General features: G+C 39.0%; 1 protein-coding gene across 1 annotated transcript in view; it reads right to left on the bottom strand.

Moving 5' to 3' along the window:
* The window catches only part of LOC124306753 (brain tumor protein), a 158,111-nt gene that overhangs the window by 116,407 nt on the left and 18,915 nt on the right, over positions 1 to 22,789 (bottom strand). The window contains exon 2 of the mRNA XM_046767718.1: positions 11,527 to 11,582. The gene's annotated coding sequence lies outside the window, so the exon portion shown is untranslated. The remainder of the gene's footprint in view (positions 1 to 11,526; positions 11,583 to 22,789) is intronic.

Genomic DNA, 22,789 nt, shown 5'->3' with positions numbered 1-22,789 from the left:
AGCTCCACCCGCGGCAAAGCGATTCTGTAACTTTGACGCAAAATACATAAATAAATTATGTAAAAAATATCACGAGATTGTTTTTCTTCTAGGTTTGTTTATTTTTCATTTAAATATACACTTAGAATATACGTGCAGCTGATTCCAGAGCGTGGATGCATGCGACAGAAAAGTCTAGAAGAGGAGCTCGATGCATATGCTGATCGTAGTTCTCGCAAAATGCATCTCATGTATTTATTCATTGACACAGCATCGCGGAATATATATTTTTGCCGCATAAAGTATCGTGAATAAAAATAAGACAAGGTAAAAAAAAAAAAAGAAGATAACAAAAGGGAAAAAGAAATACGGTACAAAAGGTGGGTCAAAATATAGATCTATATCCTTCCGACGGTACGTTATAGTGGAGCTTTGACCTCAACGCAGTCACGTTTCAAACCATCGTGACTTGTAATATTTCTTCTTCTTTTACCGGCTCGGGACACTGATTAAAAAAATGGTTTGTCAAACCTTGAATCTCACCAGTCGTTTGTTTTCTAATTATGCCGATGACAAGTCGACGCTGGGGATGAAAAAAAGAATCAAAGGGAATTCGATCGGAGGATTTTTGCTAAATTGCGAGAAACGGCTGCGCTAGTTAGCGCAATGGGAATCCGCAGGGGTTATTAATTAGCGTTACTCGGTAATCAGCTTTGCCGGGCGCGCTGCGTGGGTATGGAGGTTATTCTACTTTCTGCGTCGAGGAGGTCTCGGAGTTTGAATGCGACCGTTAGGAAGTGGCGGCTGGTGCGTCAACCAGGAAGCACCGGCATCTAAGATATCTTATTGAGAGCTTATGGGGCTTCACGTACAACTTCTGGTGTAATTATGAATTACGTCATCTAACTTTTCCCATTAATTAACTCTGCCGAATATCCTGCAGTCGAAATATCCCAGGGGACCCGTTAAATTAACGATAGGAAAGCCGGCCGACCGTTACTATAATATTGCTAACTAGATTCCCGCGAAAATTATCACCATATATGGCTATTGCAGGCAAGGCAAGAGAGACGTGCGGAGAAGATCGTAAAAGGTTGCAAAAACTTATCAAGTTGAGAGAAATGATTTTTAGGATCGAAATGCTTGCCCGAACTACTTATACTAATTACTCATTAATTGGGGTGTGTGTTTGACTTTTTTCCTAACCCGAACTCACCTAACTTAACCTAACCACTTATACTAATCACTGATTAATTATAGGTGTTTGTTTAATTTTTTTTCCTCCTACTCGCAAGCAACAATGCTTATAAATTAAAAACCACCCTTAAAGTAGACTTCCATTAATTCTTTTCTTAAGCTTTTTCAATAATAACGTAAAAGCTTTTGACGGAGGTTGCACTCGTATTTTAAGGGGTAAACCTTAGAGGTGGTTTTCATACCTTGAACAGTCGAATTGGCTTGTAAAAAATGTATTCGATATTTTTTAATACACTGCAACATGTCGCGGATCTTTAATAAAATCGTTGACATACACTTCGGGGTCCTTTAATAATTCTAAGAATTTAAAAGCTATAACTTATCGTTAGTCCAAACCCCAATTCCCGTTTATATTTTCCGCCACATCATTTTCACCCCGAGTCCATCTTATCGGTTTGACGCTGACCAAAGAGTCGGAAAATTTCTTTGTTTACGTCAGGATCCCAGCGCTGTATCAAGGCGGCAGAACAGTTTCCTCGTGCGAAATAATTGCGAAATAGGTAAAACGCGATCGCAGAACTGAGCAGGAAATGGAAAATCGATTGCTCGGAAGCTATCAGCTCCGTGGCTGATCGACGAAGGGCGTTTCGACAGGTGAGCGAATCGGGACGGGAGGAAAAGGCCCGCAGAGATAAACGCTTCGAGAAGATACCGAGAGGAGGACGCATTTTCCTTGGCAAGCCCGATTCCAGCCGGCCGAATCTAATCCAAGCAGCTGACTCGGGGAAATGGATACGGAACGAGCTGCCACTGGATAAACTGGACCCAGAACTAGGAACGGATTAATTAACTCGGGGGTAAAAAAATTCCTGAACCCACTGAACAGTGCCCGAGACTTTATCGCCTCGACGAGATTAGTCGTACGCGTGTCTCACCTGTTATACGCCTCTTGCCTATAAATATGTAGGTATACTTAGGATTAGTAGTGGAGGAGGCGATTCCGTAATCGAGGCTACCAAACGTCGGTGTAACCGATAAAGTTCGTTTAACCCTTTAATTCACGTTGGGACGCTCGGCGTCCCACTTTTTTATTTATTCAACTACTTTTTAGGTAACAACTGCCGAGTTTTTTCGTTGCACGTGGTCCCTGAAACGTATCTAGGTCTAAGAATGAAACATCAAATTTATTTGTTTATTTATTGAAAAAATAGCACACGTAAACAAATCGTCGAAATTCGTACTTTTTCACGAAAAGAAGCATTCTATGCTGATCTATATTAGTTACAGAATTTTTTCAAAATTTTTCTTCTCGTTGTTTTTGTTTGCTCGTCATATTTGATTCACCGGTTTGAATTTTCGAATTTCGAGTTCAGATTCGTAATCTGGCAGTTAGGGGTTATTATAAATCTTGTTTTTGATGTTACTGAAAATTTTTCTGTATAAAGTTTTTCTTGTATACAGAAGTCATTACAACTGTTGACTTTTGTGAAATCAGAAATTTTGTCGATATAAAAAAGAAATATTTCGAGAATTTATGACGTTTGTTTATTTTAGTCGTTTTATTTTTTATACTTTTTTTTTATAAAATCTTGCTCCACTGCAAACCCCTGAAAACATATTTAGCGTCATTGGCTGCAATCGGATCTCTCCAACTATTTTCGTACATTGAGTCAGAAGGATAATTCGCAGCCTCGATGCATAGTTGTGCAATTATTTTCCTTGCCAAAACGATTTCACAAACCATTGCTCGACTGTCGGCCAATATTGCGATCAACGGCTTGGATCACAACGGCAACGATTTCATCATTTCCAAAGATGTAAAAATCGTGTAAAAAACGCAATTCACTAGCGGTTAAAGACGTGTCACAGAATTTCCTGACTCAAGAACTCGCGTTCCGTTACATTTTTGCTGGCCTGAATTATTACAAGCGACCGCAGAATCGAGTGGGCAGAAACGCGATTGACAATCGCTTAACAAACACGGTTTCAAGCGATTGAGACATCGAGCTACGTTTCTATTAATAACCATTGCCGAAGGTCAGTTGCTACGATTTCGCGAATCGCTTATTACCCGGACACAGCGATGAATTTATACGACTTAAGTCGACTATGTTGCTGCTGCGATGACTCGGCAGATCTGTTCCGAGGCATCCGTTCAATTTTTTGCACCTTCGACGGTTTTTGGTGTTTGATAAGTCGATCGATAGCCGCAATCAATTATTTTCCCATAAGTCGTTCGCGTTCTTTTTCTCTTCCTTCGGCGAGTCCTCGAACAGTTTTTAATTTACCGCCGGCGCGTTTCCCACAAGGACACGGAAAGTTTCTTACCGAGGAAACTCCCGCGGCTTGAGAAAACCGCAAAACTTTGGTCGCGGTGTTTCAAAGGGCTGAAAAGAGTCCGACAAAACCCGGTTGTTCTGCGGCTGAGAATCTGGACTTCCACAAGTGGTTGACCCTGGATGGCAAAGTGATGTTCTCCAAGCGAACTCTCCGGCGCTCAGCTGGCTCGTGCGGATAGATTTTGATCTCCTGTTTCATCTCTCTTGTCAGGCGAAACGGGCTCCACGGTCACGAAACGTTTGGCAACTTGTTCGGACTGCCACACCTTCAGAGAATTTTTGAGGATTAAACTGCCGTCCTGCCTTATTCTACTTTACGTTAATTTCATGCGTTATATACTTAGATGAAATATATATTCCAGTCACGAAATGGTTTCGGATCTTAAGTTTGGCTAATCAACTCTGACCGACAAGACCGAGACTGTAATATAACTATTTAGAGTTCATTGATCCTCTTCACTCGGAAGCTTTCGTGATCTTTTTGTACGGAGTACAAAGTCCCATCGCTGCATCACCGGCACTCCGTCAGCGGCAATGAAGTAATTTGTAAGCTATTCCGATCGAGGCTCGGTAATTGTTGGCAATGTAAAAAAATAAAATAAAAATAAATAAAATAAAAAAAATTCACCAAGATATCAAAGAAAAAGAATTAAAATAATAAAACACGATTGTACAAAGTTGTGGATCAAGAAGACCGTGAACGTTACAATTGTTATAATTTTTAATCCAGCGATACGAACATTGAACCGAATTTCTTTACGACCTTCATCTAATATGTTTTGTCGAATGCTTCGAATTTCTTCTATATCTCCGATCAATATCCGATCCTTCAATTTTTTTATTCAGCTAACGAAAAGGGGAAATCGAATATGATGATACCTAGTACCGAAAACAGCGGTTTGCAACGGTCTCGTCATAATAACGGAATGCAGAAAATCTGTGGTTTTGTTCATCGTGTAATGCAAGCGGGTTAAATTAAACTACCGAATCGTCGCCTGAGTGCCGTTACCTCTTGCAAAGATCTTGACTGAACTTGAAAATCAGCTTTTATATTTAACCCGGCACGAAACGCGCATCACTCGCGTGTCACCAGAAGTTTGAATGACTGTACGTGCAAATCCGTCTCCTTTTCTTCTACGTTCGTAAATAACAAATCATTCTGTCATCTGGTTAATTCAATTCGATTTTTTACATGACCTTGTTTATATTCACTGTACGAAGCAACGCTCCTCTCTATATTATTTGCGCTAAAATATTGCCGGGTGAACTTAATTTTTCTCTCTTCTGGCGCTTTTTTTCTATCCCCTTTTGTCTTGTTTTTTCTTTACGCAGTCGTCGCTAGCCGTGAAAGAACTGCTTGAATTACCTCCGAGCGTATAACGTATCCCGTCCGTGAGTGGGCAGTGGAGTATCTCGTTCAATTAAGTGTTAATTAATGTTACGATATGACGTCAACTCCAACGCCTCCTAAGAAATAAACGGCTCCTCTCGCCAGGGTCGATGCCTCTTTCTCAACTCTTTATTTTCGAGTATGATGCCAACCTCTTGTTTTTCCACTAAGGAAACCTGCAGCGTTCCCCACAACAAGAAATCGCAACGCGCCTATACGGCATGTGTAATGGATAGAGATCATTTTTACAGCTCAAAGTAGTCGCCAAAGTCTCTACGAATCATATCGATGGAGAACGATCAGTCCTTAACATTCATATATTCAAACAGTTTTTTCAACGATAGCTGTTTTACTCAGCTTTTCTAGTTACGGTAACAAATGAAATTTTTCTCAGTGCAGATGTCTATGGCCTATTTCCCAAAGGACTCCCGAAGACTGAAGAAATGGCTAATCGAACACCGGACTCGGCATGCGGTATGGCGGTGCTAGCGTTTATTCATCCCTTTTTATCCTGCGGTTTCCGGGCCGCTCCAGGAGTCCGGAACCGTGCGGTAGCCATAAAAGAAATGGGTCAGCTCCGGCGGTTGTCGCCAGTCGCCACTTCTCGTGCTTCAGTGCGACACTTCCGTTCGAGAGTGGTCAGCTCCGGTCGGAACAGAAAGACCTTTTCTCACGAGAAATAAATCCCTCCGCCATCTTGGAAGTCATGCAAGGACAAGTGTTGGATAATGATTGCAGGGTTCGTTTTTAGCAAACACATTTCAAAGGAATAGCTGCGAACCTTTCCTGTGACATCTTCGACTCTCTTTTCGTGTAAGATCTTGAAATGTTTCACATTTTCCATACAAAGTCGAAGATTCGTCACCTCTGGCTTCGTTCAGCAATGGGAGAAGTCTGTATCGTGAGTTCCGTAAAAAGATTGGCGACATCGATGAAAAGGCACTTCACGAATGGACGAAAAATGACATGGAAATATGCATATATCCATAGTTGTGAGACGAGTACACCCAAAAAGGAGTAAAAATTATAGCCGCAGAGTGAAGCGCAGAGGCAAACTGGGAAAATAAATGCCGTCATAAATTGAAAAGAACCAAATTTGTTCGTGGAATTTACAAGACGTACACTGAGAAAAATTTCATTTGTTATAGTAAGTAGAAAAATTGAGTTGAATAAAGTTCCTTTTGCCGAAGGTGCATGATACATGCCAAAGCTTGATCTGCTCGTCCAGCGAATTTTTTTTCTAGGTGCACCGGAAGGAGGATCGAACGAACTGCCATGCAGTCGAGGGCATGCATTGGGAGGCATTCTGGACGCGTAATCCCATTCGTATCGCGGATGAAAAAAAGTTTCGTTGCCTTGAACCTCTTGGAGCCTTGCGGCAGCTGGATATTGAGGAAACTCTCACTTGACCTTCGGTCAATTATCAATGACCGTATGACTTTATCTCCGAGAATGTGATGATTCACTTGATTCCTCTGCGGAATGCTGCATGGCTGGTGTGTCAGAGACAAGCGCGTGGTGATCGGACGACGGCACTTAAATTCCCGACTCCAGACACTTCCTATCGCTCGCTGCTCGAACTTGTCTAAAAATAAAGCGTCGAATACCGTGCGAGATATCGAATCCTGGACAATCGAATCCACGAACGAGCTCACGCAGAGACAGATTTTTGGTTTGAACAGGATTTCCGGTCATGCCGTTTCATTCGTATGATCAGGAGAAGACTCGATTGTTTTGTATTTTAAGAAGACGGTTTAGTCGGTAATTGAAATAAAATTCGACGTAAAAATCCGACTACATCGCTTCCGCTACGACAGTCGTTTTAAACGATTCAAGACTAAGCAGCTACAGTCAAAAACCGGGTAACAATGTTGAAGCGAATAATTATTGACATTCCTTGTAATTGTATCATCAGCTCATGGCAGTGGTGGTAAAGTGATTCTGGATTAACAATAAATCGTTGAAATGCAGTTTCTGGTGAAATGGTGCCGTTCCAATGCTTCGCCAAATCAAAGTCACGAAAGATTATATTCCTCAAATATTTCGATGAAATTTTCACGATGACAGGTGACGATTACGTCGTGATAAACACATTGAAATACCAAAGAGCCATTCCCGATAATTGACGTAATTGGAAATCTATTTGCTTTGAAATGTAAATGCTCGGTATCGTCGCCTGCGGAACGAGAAGCGCGAAGGAAGAAGCTTATGTACGCGAAATCGTTTAATTTCTTGCGGCCTCGTGCGGATCGTCGTTTTGCGGCCGAGGAAATATTTTAATTACCTTAATTAAGGCGCGCTCCCTGGTACTTATGTGGAACTGCGTATACTCGGGGCTAATTATCCGTGGCTGCTATTTAGAACAGCCTGTTATTGTTTTCATTATTTTTCAGACAATTTCGTGCGGTCTAACCTGCCCGCGAACCTTAATTCCAGAGGAAGGGTACACGAGATGATGTTTTAGAGGGACTGGTCTGGGGAATTCTATCTCGACTCGGTCTCATTACGAAAAGCTTACACGCTTCAGTCCCCTTGGGTTTATTTCAGGAACGAGTCATATCTCATAGCGATAATAGAATGACGCGCGTGAAACGAGAGAAAGAAAAACATCCGACGGAAAAACGATTTGCCTTTTCAATTATGCAATTTTACCATTTGTTCCGTGGTTCAGGATTGCACGGGAACACGCAGTGAGGAAACTATCGAGTGAAGAACAGTGAGCTTTTACTCTAAGGGGATTACAATGATTGCGGTATTAAGTCCAGAGTAAGATTGTTGAACAGGAACTTCCGCAGCGTGCACTTACGAAAGTTATTACTATCCCGCTTAGGCGCAGTAAAACTTGTACTACAACAATATCGATCACGGAACCTTCTCTACGTAATACCGTATTCGATTTATCTCTTCGTTCGTTTTTTTATCACCAAAACTTTCCTCCACACTCCCTCATTGTCGTCAGTTTTGCACGGATCAGCAAGTGACTCGTATTATACTTGAATACGAAAAACACGTTTAGAAATGGTGAAAAAGTTCCTGGTTAAGCCGAGATGTGTTCGAATTTCAAATTCTTTGATCGAACAGATTTATAACGATTCAGGCTCGTGGAACGAAAGGTTCCAGAACCGAGGTGACTTGAGAAATAAGAGAATATCGGTGACTTGAGGATGCACATTTTGCAGCATCTTCAAAGTGTTTTTCATATTTTCTACCCACAAGTTTGACCCTCGATTTATTCGTTTGCCAAACTTATTTATTTTTTTTTATTTGCTTCACTGTACGTTAAAATGCTGAACATGCATTCTTGAAGTGGAATGGTTTTGGATGAAGCGGAAGATTTTTTAGAAATGTTCGCTTTATCGTACGGAACACGTTTAAGTCTCCTTAAATTCAAATTTTGGATCGTTGGTGAGAAATGGAACGGATTTCTCTTCGGTTCCCGTTCTAAAATTCAAAAAAAAAAAAGAAAATAATACTCTTCCATTGGTTTCTTCAAATACCACGCCAGACGAAACCCGGACCTTTGAAACAAACCAACTCGACTACTCGTGATCTTTCCCAACGGTTGACCTTCGCGTGGAGTTCCCAGCATCGGCGTCTCGTCTCAATTTATTCGGCCGTTAAACCGAAGCTGTAATAAGTCGCTCTCTTGGCTCGCCGATGTCAGTTATTGCATTATCGTCCGCTCGTGATTGGCGGATCGAGAGTAAGCAGATCCGGCGATGTTACTTCGGGGGAAAGAACCGCAGATTCCTACGTTACCGATCGGCTCAGGTAAGACGAAGACGTTTTATCGTCGCGTAATAGAACGCCCGTCGTCCAGAACCCGGAGTGCCTAACCAACTTCAGGTAGTTAACAACGCACGAGGAAAACCGCGGACGCGATCACGCACCGTCGAGATTTATATATAGAAGGTTGTTAGAATCACTCCGGGTCAGCGCACCTTGCATTAGCCACGCACCAGCTACCCACCTCCGGGTGCCCATTTTTAGCAAAGCAATTCGCGAACTTCCGGTGCTTGACGCCGAACCGTGGATACTTTTGCGGATTTTGATACACCGACGGTGTGGAGGCTGGTTTCACGGTTAAAAATTATCGTCGCAACTCGGATTTGCCGGAAAACTTGCACGGTGTGGTTTTGCTCGTTTCAAGTTCAGCGAATATATATCTGGCGGGGAAAATTTACTATTGTCAGTGAAAATTAGTGAATTTATCGCTGTTCCTTTGAACCGAGTTTGATTCTTTTTTATTCATAGAAAAATGACTCGTTTTGTCACATTCGATTGGTATACTTGCCGCAATGGAACAGATTTCAGCTGCCTTATGCGGGTCTTTTCTCTTCTCGTATTAAAACTTAAGCAGATTTCTATGGATTGAAAAATGTTGTTCCGTCAAAAGGATCGATTTACGAATTTTTCAACGGCATTTTTGAACGAATTTGGATATGGGGCGGGACGCCACTCTCCGATGAAAAGTTGGAAAATGATTTGATCGAGTTTTCTTTAAAGCGGAAAACGGACGAAAAATTTCGGAATTAATACAATACGATAACTTTTTGCTACATCAAATAAGAATGGAAGTATAGCATTGAAGACCAATAGTTTGTTAAAAATTCATAATATCTTTCTTCTGGAAATTCGATAATTTCGTCTTAAAATTATGCAAATTAAATCGGGCGGAATATATTTAAATGTTTGTTCATTACAAAAAATTTCTGCTATAAGCAATTGCTGTGGCTATTATGAGAAATGATCCAATTTTTACGAGATATACAGGATGCCTAATTTTAATCAATCCAGTCAAATATTTCGAAAACCAAAAGTGACTCACAATGAAAAATTTGATGCACTTTCAGATGCCGATGGAAGAAATTTACTCTTCCGTTTAAAACGACCAAGTTGACCTTTGTCTGATCACTTACGGAAAATCTGACACTTTCATTTTCTTTCTCTCTTCGAAACTCACAACTTTTGTCTAAAAAATTTTTCACACTTTGGGGTTTTCGAGATATTTGACCGGATTGATTAAAATGAGACAGCCTGTAAACGTTGGAATATCAAGTGAAAATGTAAATGAGCCGAAATCTTTACTACGAACGATATAATTTCTTTCGACAATTGGTGCTACGGTAAAAACTAGAAATTGCTTATCCCCGTCGTTGCAGGTCAAACCGACGAATTAATCTTCTTGCATTCGCCTTGTTTTTCATTTTTATTCTTCGTTCTTTTCCTCTCTTTCCCTCTTTTTGTTTACTTTGTTTAATTATACACAGTTTTCTCATAGCTCAGGTACATGGAAAGTTTTTATCCCGAGCTCGTTAGTCGTGTACAAACATGATATGAAAATTTCACGGTTTCTCATCGCGCTGAGGGCTTTCTTTGAGCATGATTGAACAATAAAGAACTTTTACGATGGCAAATTTTTCGCTCTGTCTTGGCTCGTGGCGTGCCTTCTATTTTCTCTCAGACGGCACTGAATTATTGCTGGCGAAAGAAGCTCGGAAAAAATAAAAATAACATAAGAACAAGAAGAAACAAGGAAAAGACTCGTAAATCTTCAGCTTTCTCTGCGTACGTGTACAGGCTCAGAAAATTGGGAATGATTTGGTGGATGATTAATTCGGCGATGACGATTGAAATTCAGCCAAGATTCATCATTTTACAGATCCCTGATCTAATTCAATCTAATCGTGAGTAAGTTTAGGTTAATTATTTTATACAAGACTCGTTAACGTCTTAATTTCTCACTGCATTCATTAAATACAAGATAAAGTGAATTACCGAAACTAGGTGATATTTATAAACTCAAGTGTACTACATAAAACTGTTTTGCATTGGAAGCTCGTTTAATTGTTCAAAATTTGTTTGAAACAGAATTAAATTATGAAATTTATTTTCTTTCAGTCCAGTTCCAGAAAGTTCGAAGTAACTTTGGCTTTTCGATTTAACACTTTTGAAATAACATTCAATTGATATACTATGAAAAATCCAATCTGCGTACATTTTGAATAAATAATAAGCTAGTATATATCGAAACTAAAAAATATCTCTTGACACTTTCCAGTGATGAAATAAAATCTGTAATTGACTGCAGGTATATTTAAACATTGCAGTTTAATTACTTCTCAGAAATTAATTTCACCGTCAAAAAGAGTCTTACGAATCAAGCGAATCATTAGGAAATTCAGAATTGCTAATTTGAGCGAACCCCTTCGCGTTGAATTTTGCTAAATTAGGGTGATTTCTCGTACTTCCGTAACTCTTTCTGCACCCCATTTGAATTCAGATACCCGTCCGAAGTTTTCGTTGATTTAAATATTTTCAACGTCGAGTATTAGTGCACGAGCGAATAAAATTCCGGAACTCGTTCGTTATTCTCAATCGCGTAAATCGAAGTCTATCGAATTGTCCTTTGACGCTTTTATGCTCTGCTCCATTTCCGATAAGTTAGCAAATTAAGGTGCTCTGAGGAACCGCGTGTCGGTAATTGGAACTGTCTTTTGAGACCGTGAAAATTCGCACATTATACTCGCATATCGATGTCAGTCCTCCAAAGGATCAACGGTGAAAGAGGAAAATGAAACGGTCGGCGACTGTCGATGCAATTAATTATATTTTAATTACCTGTACTGCGGCGGCCTCTTCCTTTACAACATCCCTTGCTTTGATCACTTTCGATTCTGCGAACAAATTTCAATCGCATAATTATTCGTTACTCTTGCAAATTGCAGCGTCTGATTTTAAACGTTTAATATTCAAGATACATACGTTGCTGGGAATGATTACGTCGAATTTGTAAATCTGAAACTCTGCCTAACGAAATCAAATGTTAAATTGAACGTAATAATTCGAATTTTCCAGTACCGAATATCTTTATATTCTATGAATCCGTAATTATTATACATCTCTTTCATTTCCTTTATTGTAAGACATTTTTTACCCTTTTAAATTATTTACTACAGTATATACCTATCTATAACACGTCGCATCGGATTTTGCGTTTCGTGTTTTTAAGATAAAACATTTTGTCACTGAATACATTTACGTCAAAAGATTTAACAATACTAACGAATAAATTTGACGTACATCGGTACGATGTATCGAATTATGCGGACGTGTGTTACGGAGTAATTTATTTCACGTTGCAATTTTCCAATTCAATTTATTTTGCAACAGTTTTTCATTAGCACTAAAAGACGATTAAATAATAAGTGAAGTGACTTGGGATTAATTAGGACCAAAAATACTTCTTGAGTTCTTCATTCTTACTGCACTACGAATGAGATAAATAGAGAAACATTCGAATTCTTGTCTTTCATTGGCTTTTGATGCATTTGGATAAAATGTTTTTGTCCTATCGAGCTATAGCCGCGGGCTTCTGGGGCCAATTAGCGATGTTTGGTTTGTGTCACGTTGACGTTCCGATTGATAAATACGTGTTAATTGGCAAAGAATCTATTCATACGCGTTTTGTACAGGCTGCTTTACATATGTTTGATAACCGTTGATATATGTGGGACATTTCGCTACACTCAAAAACGAACGTTCAACCCTGAATATCTCGAGTCTGGTATCAATTTTTTCTTACACGTACTTTTTCTATTTCTAAAATGCACTCAGATTTGATTTAACGATTTATTCTCCTTTGATTGCTTTACTCCGATCATGGATTGTTTCAGCGTGAAAAAACTGCGAACTTATAAAACGACAAACACGAGTGGAAAAAAATTGTCGTCTTCAAAGTCGGAAATAATTTGTCTTTCATTTAATCTATTTATTCGTATATTTCGTTAACAACTAGTGAAATTAGTATAACTTTTATAGATGCAACGTCTTTCTGGATTTTTTGGAATGGAAAATCAAATTAATTCATTGTACATAAAAATCCGAGTGTTCCAGCCGAATCTTGTCCAAACAGTCAAATACCTTAGCAACAATATACCCTGCGTGTTTAAAATGCTGCCTTTAACCAGAAATTTTTCAAATTCTGACAATGTGCGTTACTTTGAAGGTACAAAACGTTGCAAACTAACAACGGCTAGAGAAAAAATGAAAATGATTTTTGTAACTATTTCCTGCGAATAAATCACGTTATATTCTTATTTATACCTTACTTATACATATAATCAAGTAATTCATCTAATCGTAACATGCTTTTATCTTGAAGGGCTAAGATTCCCTTGTTTAATTATAAAGGGTGAAAGGGTACCTTTGTTACAATATATACCAAATTCAGTTCTCTCGTTCGCGGGAAGTTCAATGCCTTGACGGTTATAAATTAAACCGTGCGTATTTCCGGGGAATAAAAGACTAAAAGTGGAATGATTTTTTCCCACCGTTGTAAATTCCATACTGCCGGATTTTTCCCCCTCTCTTTTATTCCCTATTAAAATATCTCGATCGTTAGTCCCAAGTTCCTTGTTCGTATTGACCTTGCAGCAATCATGTAGCACACAAGTAGAAAGCCAGTCACAGCAAATTGCCATTCCTCGATTAAACGAGGCGCGGCATCAGTTTCGCACTTCCGTAATTCGAGAACTAATCGATTGGTAATCGGTTACGTCAATAGAATTTTATTATCGTGAGATACGGCGATGTTATAATATTGTCATGTTACAGAAATAGACGTGAGCGAAGATTTGTTTCAGAAAAATTGTTATTCGTTATTTATTTCAATTTTTGAGCATTTTTGAGAAACGTTTTTCTAGAGTCACGAATTTTCTAGATTCACAGTTTAAATTAAAAATTTGCACCTCATATTTCGCTTCAATTATAATACGAATTTGAAAATTTCAAGTTTCTAAGCGGCTGTCTCATTCAAATCCGTTCAACGTAAAAATGATTCATTCATTATTTATTCACTTCAAAGCAAAAAAAAAAAAAAAATGCAGAACACGTAGGAAAAGATCTGGTTTAATTTCACCGTCGCATCGATGTTGTCGTATGTGATATATTTTTTTCTCATCAACTTTCCGCAATTGCTCGATACGTTATAACGCTCCAGCGTTGAATCCGCGTAACTTTGACCCACATTTAAATTTTCCTTGCCACCGGTTTTTTTTCTATTTTGTTTTATTTTTTATTACTGTTTTTTTTTTTTTTTTTTTTTTTTCATTGTTACCGAATAAGGCATCGTTGCACAGCAATTAAGACTTCATCTCGAATTGCGAGGAGACAGCTTGCGGGAACGCAATTAGGTCGGAATCAGGATAAGCGAGGTCGAAAGCTTTCGGTGAAAAGCTCTCCTTTTCTCTATTTGCCAGCCCATCCATCGCTGCAGAGTCAAGGACTACTGCTCAGGTCTCGGAGGAAAAGAGGAAGAGAGAGAGAGAGAGACAGAGAGAGAGAGAGAGAGAGAGGGAGGGAGGCTCCAACTAACGTACATTTCTTAAATTAATTTCCATTTGCTGTGTATAAGGTACAGTGGCTCAAAGCACGCGACTACGACTTCCACCTTTTACAATGGAGCCAATTCAACCGAGCAGCCCTCGCCTCGTCACTTGGAAAGAAATTATATGCGCGCTCACATACTGCGGATGTGGATTTAAGGGCCAACGCATTCGGAACAAAGGAACTACTCGTTGCGGGTACGCTTCGCTCGGTTTTATACTCTACATTCTGCCCTCTGATTAGCCTCGCGTATTGTGTTTTGTTCCTTTCCTTATTTTTAGCTTTCGAAAAATATGCGGAGAATCCAATAAAAATATTACGTGTAAATAACTGCTCGATTTAACGATTCGATAATGAAAAATAAAAAGGAAATTAGATCGGATCAAATTTGTTGCAGGTTTTTTTACGGTATTTTTGACGCATCTATAATTCGAAACTGAAGCCATGAAAATGGTGTAAATTGTATTCAAAATTATGAGAGAATAATTTTGATAAATTTGTATTGGACAAAAATTTGTTTCTTCGATTTGTAAATTTGGGAGAATTTACGGGGATAATTTAAAATTCAGATTACCTTCGAAAAAGTGGTAATATTTGTTTTCCTCCGCGGATTCCAACACTGTTGTAATTAAATTTCAAACGCAACTGCATTGGCATGAAAAAAAAAGGATTCTCAAAAAATATGGATTAGTCCGATTTTCTTGCTATTCGAAAAGAGACAGTTGTCATCAATTTTGACAATTGTACTGAACAATATAAACGAAATGTGACTCGAACGTATTAAAACTTGTATACGACGTTGATTAATGCAATTTGGCTTAATTATGGATAAAACATCCGGACGAGTTTATAAAGTTCAGAACGAAAATATAGTTTTTCTTTCTTATTTTGCTACGATGCATAAAACGCGATATTAATGATCGACGTGCTCATCTGCTAGCCTCCGGTTACGCCCACGTTTCCCTTATACTTGAATTTTCTACGTTGTAAACAATTTATACCCTGAAAGTTACCTTGTTCCTGCATCTCCTCTTCCGCAGGTATAAAGTAACCTTTAAGGTCTTTAAGTTCACTGCGCAAGCGAGCTTCGAATTGATACGTGTACAAATAACGATTACCGCAACGTTCGCTCAATATACTTTTTGTAATACGTTGTATTTCCTTTTTTCACTGTATTTTGATTTGTATTTTGTTATTCGTCACAAATTGAGGCTGCGAAACCCCGAAAGTTAACGACATTTTTTCACTAGGTTCAACGGTGCGATAAATTGACGTAGAATATCAAAAATTTCACATGAACTTTCAATCGACTTGATGTTTACTTCACATTTTTGCGATTCGGGTACACCAATTGTAAATCTACTGCCTAATTCCGTCGTTTGAAAGTCACGATTGGGTTAAAATGGTGTGAAAAGTGCTCGAAAATAATTTTTTATCTAGCAATGCTGAAGCTACGAGGTTTCACGCGATCATGGCAGCTGAGTGGTAAGAGATCAGAACAAAAGGCTTCTCACTATATATATTCGATGTAAATTCAAGTCTTTCGGTTGAGCCTCGGTGATCCAATTGTCTAGAACTCGATTTTCCTTCGGATGAAAATATACCTTGGGGATTTGGTTTATATATTTGATGGCAGGGAAATCAGACTTGCAGATATCGTCTTCCGCTGGATTGCAAATTCGATTTATGAGGAATGATGACACCTTTCGGAGACCAGAGACTGCCGCGATGATTGCATAATATTCTGTAGGTTCAATTCGATATTCGCACAACTCATATTATACTTTTATCCGAAATATAATAATGCTTCACAGAAAATGAGTTATGCATATCGTATTCCAAACGATTTCTCAAGATCAATTCCGGTTTTGCAAATCTTAAATCTGTGTAATACGTTTGCATAATTTATTTCACATACGTAGACGAAGGATATTTGCATAATTTTTATCTCTCCTCGCGAACGAAAATGTTGCTTTCAATGAATGGAATAGATTATTTTTCAAGGATAACTTCGCCAAGATTTACAACAAAATCAACGAAAAGATTATACATTTTGTAATCCTTCATTTTCCGCATTAGGTTTGCAAGAATTGAAAATTTTTCTGTCAAACCAAATACGAATAACTCTGAAATCACGTATGAAAGTTGCCCAAATTCTTTTTGTACAAAATTATTGCCCAGAGTCGTCTCCAGGGTAATTTAGAAAAGGCATTAGAGAATAAAAAGGTACAAACATATTACTAAATTTTTTTCAGAAATGCTTCCAAGTCAGCGATTTTTAATCGAATTCTACCTCAGAACTGTAATCGAAAAATTTCCACGAGTAATTTCTTGCGATACCAACATTTTCACAATAAATTTGCAAAAGTATAAACCGTACAGTAAAACCAAAACACGAAAAAAAAAAATATTTCTCTCTGTAATATTTTCTCAAACCCTATAAGCAACAGTTTCGAAAAAAATATTTCTCGCTTCTGAACATGGTGGTTGTGTCGACGCTTTTTGAGGTCATCTTTCGTTCGGGTAAAGTGAACAGTGTCCCATAAAAACTTTCTCCGTTGTAAGCAGCTGTTTCTCTCGCAAGCCTGTACGTATGTATATGTATACACATATATACACGTATGTTCGAAACCGCAAAACGTGGCAGGCAGATATATCCTCAATTTGCTCGTGCGGCGTTGTGTCACGATCAGATATCTGTGTCAGTTAACAGATGAAGAAAATTGCGAGATGAGCCCGAAGCCCCTCGGGGTGGCCGCCATTACGTCATATCCCACGATGCTGACTGCAGAAGAAGTTACATCCCACGTCCGGGCACAGTTGCTGCTGCTTTTGCTATTGCTGCCAGCATCGCTGGGTAAGACAGACAGAGAGAGAGAGAGAGAGAGAGAGAGAGAGAGATTTGTTCCATTTATCAATAATTTTACGAGAAAACTGTAATTGCTCATCGCAGTAATTTGACTCATCGTGTTAATTTCGCACCATTTTGCGTCTCTCGGCGAGAAATTATTATCCCACGGATTCCCCGCAGACGCGACAAAGTTCTCGTATGGACGTCACACTCGTGTTTAATGCATTCAGGAATATTTAGAAATTCTAATTTCCTTTACACCTCAAGTGTGTTAAGTCGCTGTACGTCTGTTTGGAGAAAGTAGATATGAGATCTCGCGTAAGATTATGAAAAAATCGTGTGGAACATCCGAGGTATTGTTTATTATCGATAATTGTCGAAACAACCGCGGGGCGAAATATTTTTGGATCAGTTTTTAATTATTTTCTTTTTTGAAACATTGCAACTATCGATTCCCTTCGCGCGACAAAATTTTTCACAGTTTCGAGTGCGATCGGGATTTTAAAAAAATTATGTGATTACAAAAGTGCTCTTGGATTAGTATCGGAAAATACACAGTTTCTGATGCATTTTTGCCAGTTATCAGATAACTATATTCTACAATCAAAAAAAGCAATTCTTACGGAATGTTTCAATTCTCGTGCTTGATTGTCGCAATTCTTGTTTAAAAAATTGATAATCGATTGTAAATAATCCGTTGTTATGACACATGTGCTAAATATCATTCCAGGATAGGAACGTTGACTAATAAAATTAAATGAATAAACATTGAACCTGAATAATAAATTATGATGTTACTCATTCCATCGCATTCGATGTGGAATTTTCAATTTATGGAGAATATTTGTCTCGGCTTATGGAGGCAGAAGAGGAATATGGATGCAGCGGGTGCAGTTTGAGTTTGTAAATCGTTAGTTAAATTCTTGGAATGTCGGATAGACGTAGACTCGCGTCGCGAGTTACACCATTTCACCAATTTGAAAATCAAATCTCTGAAAGCGGGTACCGGGCGCTGCCTTGGCGATAACCCACATTCGCCGAGTTAAAAACAAAAGGCACTTCTCGCGGTATATTTGCAAGTCAGATTGCGAAAAAAAGAGTTTCAAAACTAAATCGAACCTAACGAGAATCGGCCCGCAGACTTTTCGCCAGATTAGGCGAATGACCGTGTTATGCAGGTTTTTGCCACGTGAAGAATTGATAATTCCGAAGCACTTTAAGCGGACGACAATCGTCCAACGCCAGATGAGGACGTGGGTCGAACGATTACACCGATGCTGATCGACGAGTGAAGCGTATCTCATTTACCATAATTACGTTAATGACCTCAGTCATCGTCCCAATTCCGATCGCTGGCTGCGGAGAATTACACGAGATTGATCTGATGTAACGCACTGCTGTAACTGCTCGTCGTATGGTTATGATATTCCATTTGGGAATTACGTTGTCAGAGATTCGTGAACTTCCAGCAGGCCAGCTTGGCAAACAAAAGTCTTTTGAGATAGTAAATACAAAGCGTGGTAATCGTTTTATTTGGAATGCAAAAATACTTGACAAAACTTGTGCTTGAATCAGTTTTTATTTCAAATATGATGTTGAATTATACAGTTGTTCGTAATTTATAGATGCTTGAAATCGAAAATTCGGAATTCGATTTCGTATTTCAAGTACACAATGTTACAAGCATCCAGAATATTCCATTCCGATCTATCGGCAGATCGGTGATTCATATCTCGATCGATTAAACTGCAGATGAAACAAACGGCCATGGATTAATCCTCCGAGGATTAAACTAATGGTTGGTAAGCAATAATCATTGGCTCAAAGGCTTCCCACTTGTTCCATTCAACGTCCTTTCACGAGTCGTTCAAATATGGTCCAATGAAATTCGTGAACTATATTTGAGCAGATGAATTTTCTATAGACGCAATCTGAAACCAACAAAAATTCCGGTCTACATCTTTGTCACGAATTCTAATTTCTTTGTAAGAATTTTCGCAAGAATGCGCGTTACCAAACAAAGAACAAAAAACATTGAAAAGTAGGAAAGGATCACGATAAGTTTATACAGAAAAGTGAAAACAAAAACACTGTGATGAGATTCAAAAATTTGTCAGAGAATTTTACGCATGCTCTGTTCGAAATGTGTTTTGCAAATTAACTAATCAGGGCTGCGGTCAGCTTTGTCTACTCTTTCTCTATCATGGCTTTCGCTTTTCACTCGGGTTTTTTTTAAGAGATTCAATGTCGCGCCAAGGTCAGACGCTCATAGTTCGAGATCGACAGGATTCACAGTCTAGCTTGCAATTAATTGATTGTTCTGTGAAAATGGCGAAAAATAGTCCATGAAAAATACCGTGTGGGTATACAGGTTCTAAACTTTTCTATATCTGTCACATTTCAACGAATCGACTGTACTTAATACAGTAAAATACATCGCAAAGCATTAATTTTCCGGTAAAATCTGAGTAGATTTTGAGTGAAATATTTGACGACAGATCGATGAATCGCGTAAAAGTTTGAATATTTTGTGAATAAAATTTATGGAACATCGACGAGTCACCTAGATTTGCACGATGAATAAGTGACGAGAAAATGAATTTGAATAAACTGTCGTTGTGAAGCGAACAAAAGCAATCGCGAAGCGTGCATGCGAAACCATTTCAGGCGCAATAAGTTGTGCCTTGCAAATATTTAACTGCGAAAATAAGGCAGGTCTGTTGGGTGGGAAAAATCAATACGATAACCAGCAATCTACGCGTCAAGGAAAGTTCCCGCAAACTAATGTTGTCAGGCGATCCGTAATACATACTTGCGAATCTATCTCTTAGACTTGAAAAAAATCAAATCCCTGTATACTTGAAAGCAAGTTTTTGTCTTACATTATCGTGAAATTGTTTTGTCGATATCTTGAATATAAGAATTTATGAAATTCAAGTTACGTGCAAAATTAGATTTCTAATGAGATGAAACATTTTATTGTTGGATTTTGCACAAACGAGGAGTTGACGAACGAAACGGTATAAAAATTATTTTCAAAGTTTTGTGAATTCCTTCCAAAGAAATTCCCGTTTCCCACGTTCCAAGAAAATGTGTCGTTGCTTAGACGGGGTGGTAAAATAAGTTGGGAAAAAATTTCCTTTATCCGTCTTCGGACAAAGTTTGAAGAATGTTGTACAAAAAAAAAAAAATAAAAAAATAAAAAAAAGAAAAGAAATGGCAGTGAATGGTTTCTTAAGTTATAGGTATCTGAACGAACTTTGAGAAAGTTTACAAATTGTGTCTATTCAACGAAAACTGTCGAAATTCTTCTCTGCGAGTTTCCGAACTAAATATGTACGTGCAATTTGTCCTTCGAACATTTTTACAGTTCCATAATATTATCGTCTTCTTGATTCAACAAGCGATGACGGCAAGCAAATCAGCAGAATACTCGAAATTGGGTGAAAATACAGTAAAAAAAATATGAACAAAAAATCGAATTATTCGACATTAGAGTTAAAAAAACTTTTGTTTATAAAGTACAAATTCTGAATTAACCGTAAAAGCTTGTAAAACCCGTAATTCAATCTTTTCAACAGCTTGATCAGCGTTGTATGTATGTATGTATGTCTGCTGACGTTTCCTTTTTTTTATCACATTTTCTCCAATCGTGTTAATTGAACAACAAACACCCGTCGCTGAGAAAATCCGATGGGAGAGGCGATAATTTGAAGTAGAGGGGTAACCTTCGCAATCCGTCGATAAAAGCGCGTAGTGTCAGTGGCTGAATACCGAATTTAATATAAGCTCCCCCCCCCAGCGCCCTCTCTCTCTCTCTCTCTCACCCTGGATGGCGTTCCTGGATCCATTTACCACCGACCGGAGAACCGCGTGGTTCGATAATAATACAGGCAATCGTTGATACATCGAGGCGGGGGCGAATGGAAGGAAGAGGCGGGTCAATTGTGCTCGCAAAACCTTTCGCCGCTTTGTTACCCACGAATGTAGGCACCCACCTTCTAAGGTTTCTCGGAGCTTGCAAGGCGAGGGTCGGACGAAATTAAAGCCTCCTATGTTGCCTCGGAAAACAAAGGCATGCCGAGTTTCTTGAGGGACCTGTTAGCCGATTGGATAACTCCGTGCTACGTGGGGTTAAAGCTAAACCTGTTTAACGATGCCTCCTCACTCCTTGTGTCGGATCCAACTTCACCTAGAACACTTTATCCCTCTAACCGGCGACTCAAAATATTTGTTAAGCCCCGGGGACGAGTGGAAAAAACTAAAACCTGAGCAAGAAACGATTTTCTATACGTTACAGGGATCCGTGCTTACGAGTTACCAAACGAACCTGTTTTTGCAAAGAAGGCTTGCCAAGTCAGTCCTTTAGCGGATCATTAATGCACTCGTGTTAAACCAAACTTTCGTTTAAATACAGCTTTTTTTTTGTTCCTCGGCGAGCTGGCTTTGCTCGTTCTTATTGCAACCTATTGCTGCAGCAAAAAATAACGGCTTTGCTACACGGCCGGATTTTGCGACAGCTCAACTGACTCCAAAATGGCCAACTGCGTTTGGAATTTAACCGAAATCGAGAAAACAGGGTCCGAAAAATGATCCAGCGATTTTGGAATCGTGATAGCGCTGATTGGTTACTGTGGGAAAGATTAGTTCGACATTTTTTAATCGAAAAATATTTTTCTGCCTCCCTTACTGACTCGGTGAAGAATGCGTAGGATTGAAAACGATGTGACGATATTCAACCGAAACAAGTTTCGTTGAATTAAACCAGAATAAATTTACCAAAGAGCTAAGATGATGTTACTCGAAAAAATTAATAACCCTGAAAACAATTTGTTTTTTTCTTATTAACTAAAACACTCTACGATAAGGGTTGAAACTAAACGGGCAGTCATGTGCGGTATTTTCCAAGAAAGTTAATTTATACTTCGTTCGTAACCGTGGCTAATCGAATTGCGCATCGTAGATTAAGAATGTACGTTTAGCTGTGTCAAGGTGTGCGAACGAATAATACCTTCTAATAATTAAGATCGTACAAGTCGAAATAAGTAAACAACAGACCGAACGGACCGACGACGAGAGGTCAGACGACAGAGAGCGAATCAGTGCGTAAACGAATGCGAAAGTGTTCGGCCGTAAGTGCGCGTCTCGTAAGAAAGTAGAAGGAATAAAATACGCTGTGTTTAATATAAACTTGAATAATTTGTTAGTGTATATCGTTGGCTGCGGCCCTTGTGAGTGATTTTTGTCGCGTAGTCCCCTGAAAATTTGTTTAACAAATCTCTCTTCGACTTCCCATCAGCCCCAGTTGCCCCCTTTCTCTCCTGACGAATATGGAACTTTAACGAAGGTAGAAATACGATTCGCTTCAGTTTTGTGTGATGCCGAATTCCAATACTGCAAGCAGGCACTCGGAGCAGCATGATTCGAAATGGAAAAAGCAGCGGTCTGTGGGAAGGTGAGTGCCTAACAAACAGTGAATTACGAATGTATCAGCAGGGGACGTGCCCTTACTGCGAAGCGATTTTTTCCCTCTTTGGTACACAAAAAGATCGAGAGAGAAAAGCCGAGATAAAAATAGTCGAATTTATGTCGTGGCTCGTTTCACGGTCGTTTGCGAAAAGCTTCGCGGGACTCCCGACCTCGAAA

Source organism: Neodiprion virginianus, chromosome 6, assembly GCF_021901495.1.
Source record: "Neodiprion virginianus isolate iyNeoVirg1 chromosome 6, iyNeoVirg1.1, whole genome shotgun sequence".
Classification (NCBI taxonomy): Eukaryota; Metazoa; Arthropoda; class Insecta; order Hymenoptera; family Diprionidae; genus Neodiprion; species Neodiprion virginianus.
This window is presented reverse-complemented; position numbering and strand designations above follow the sequence as displayed.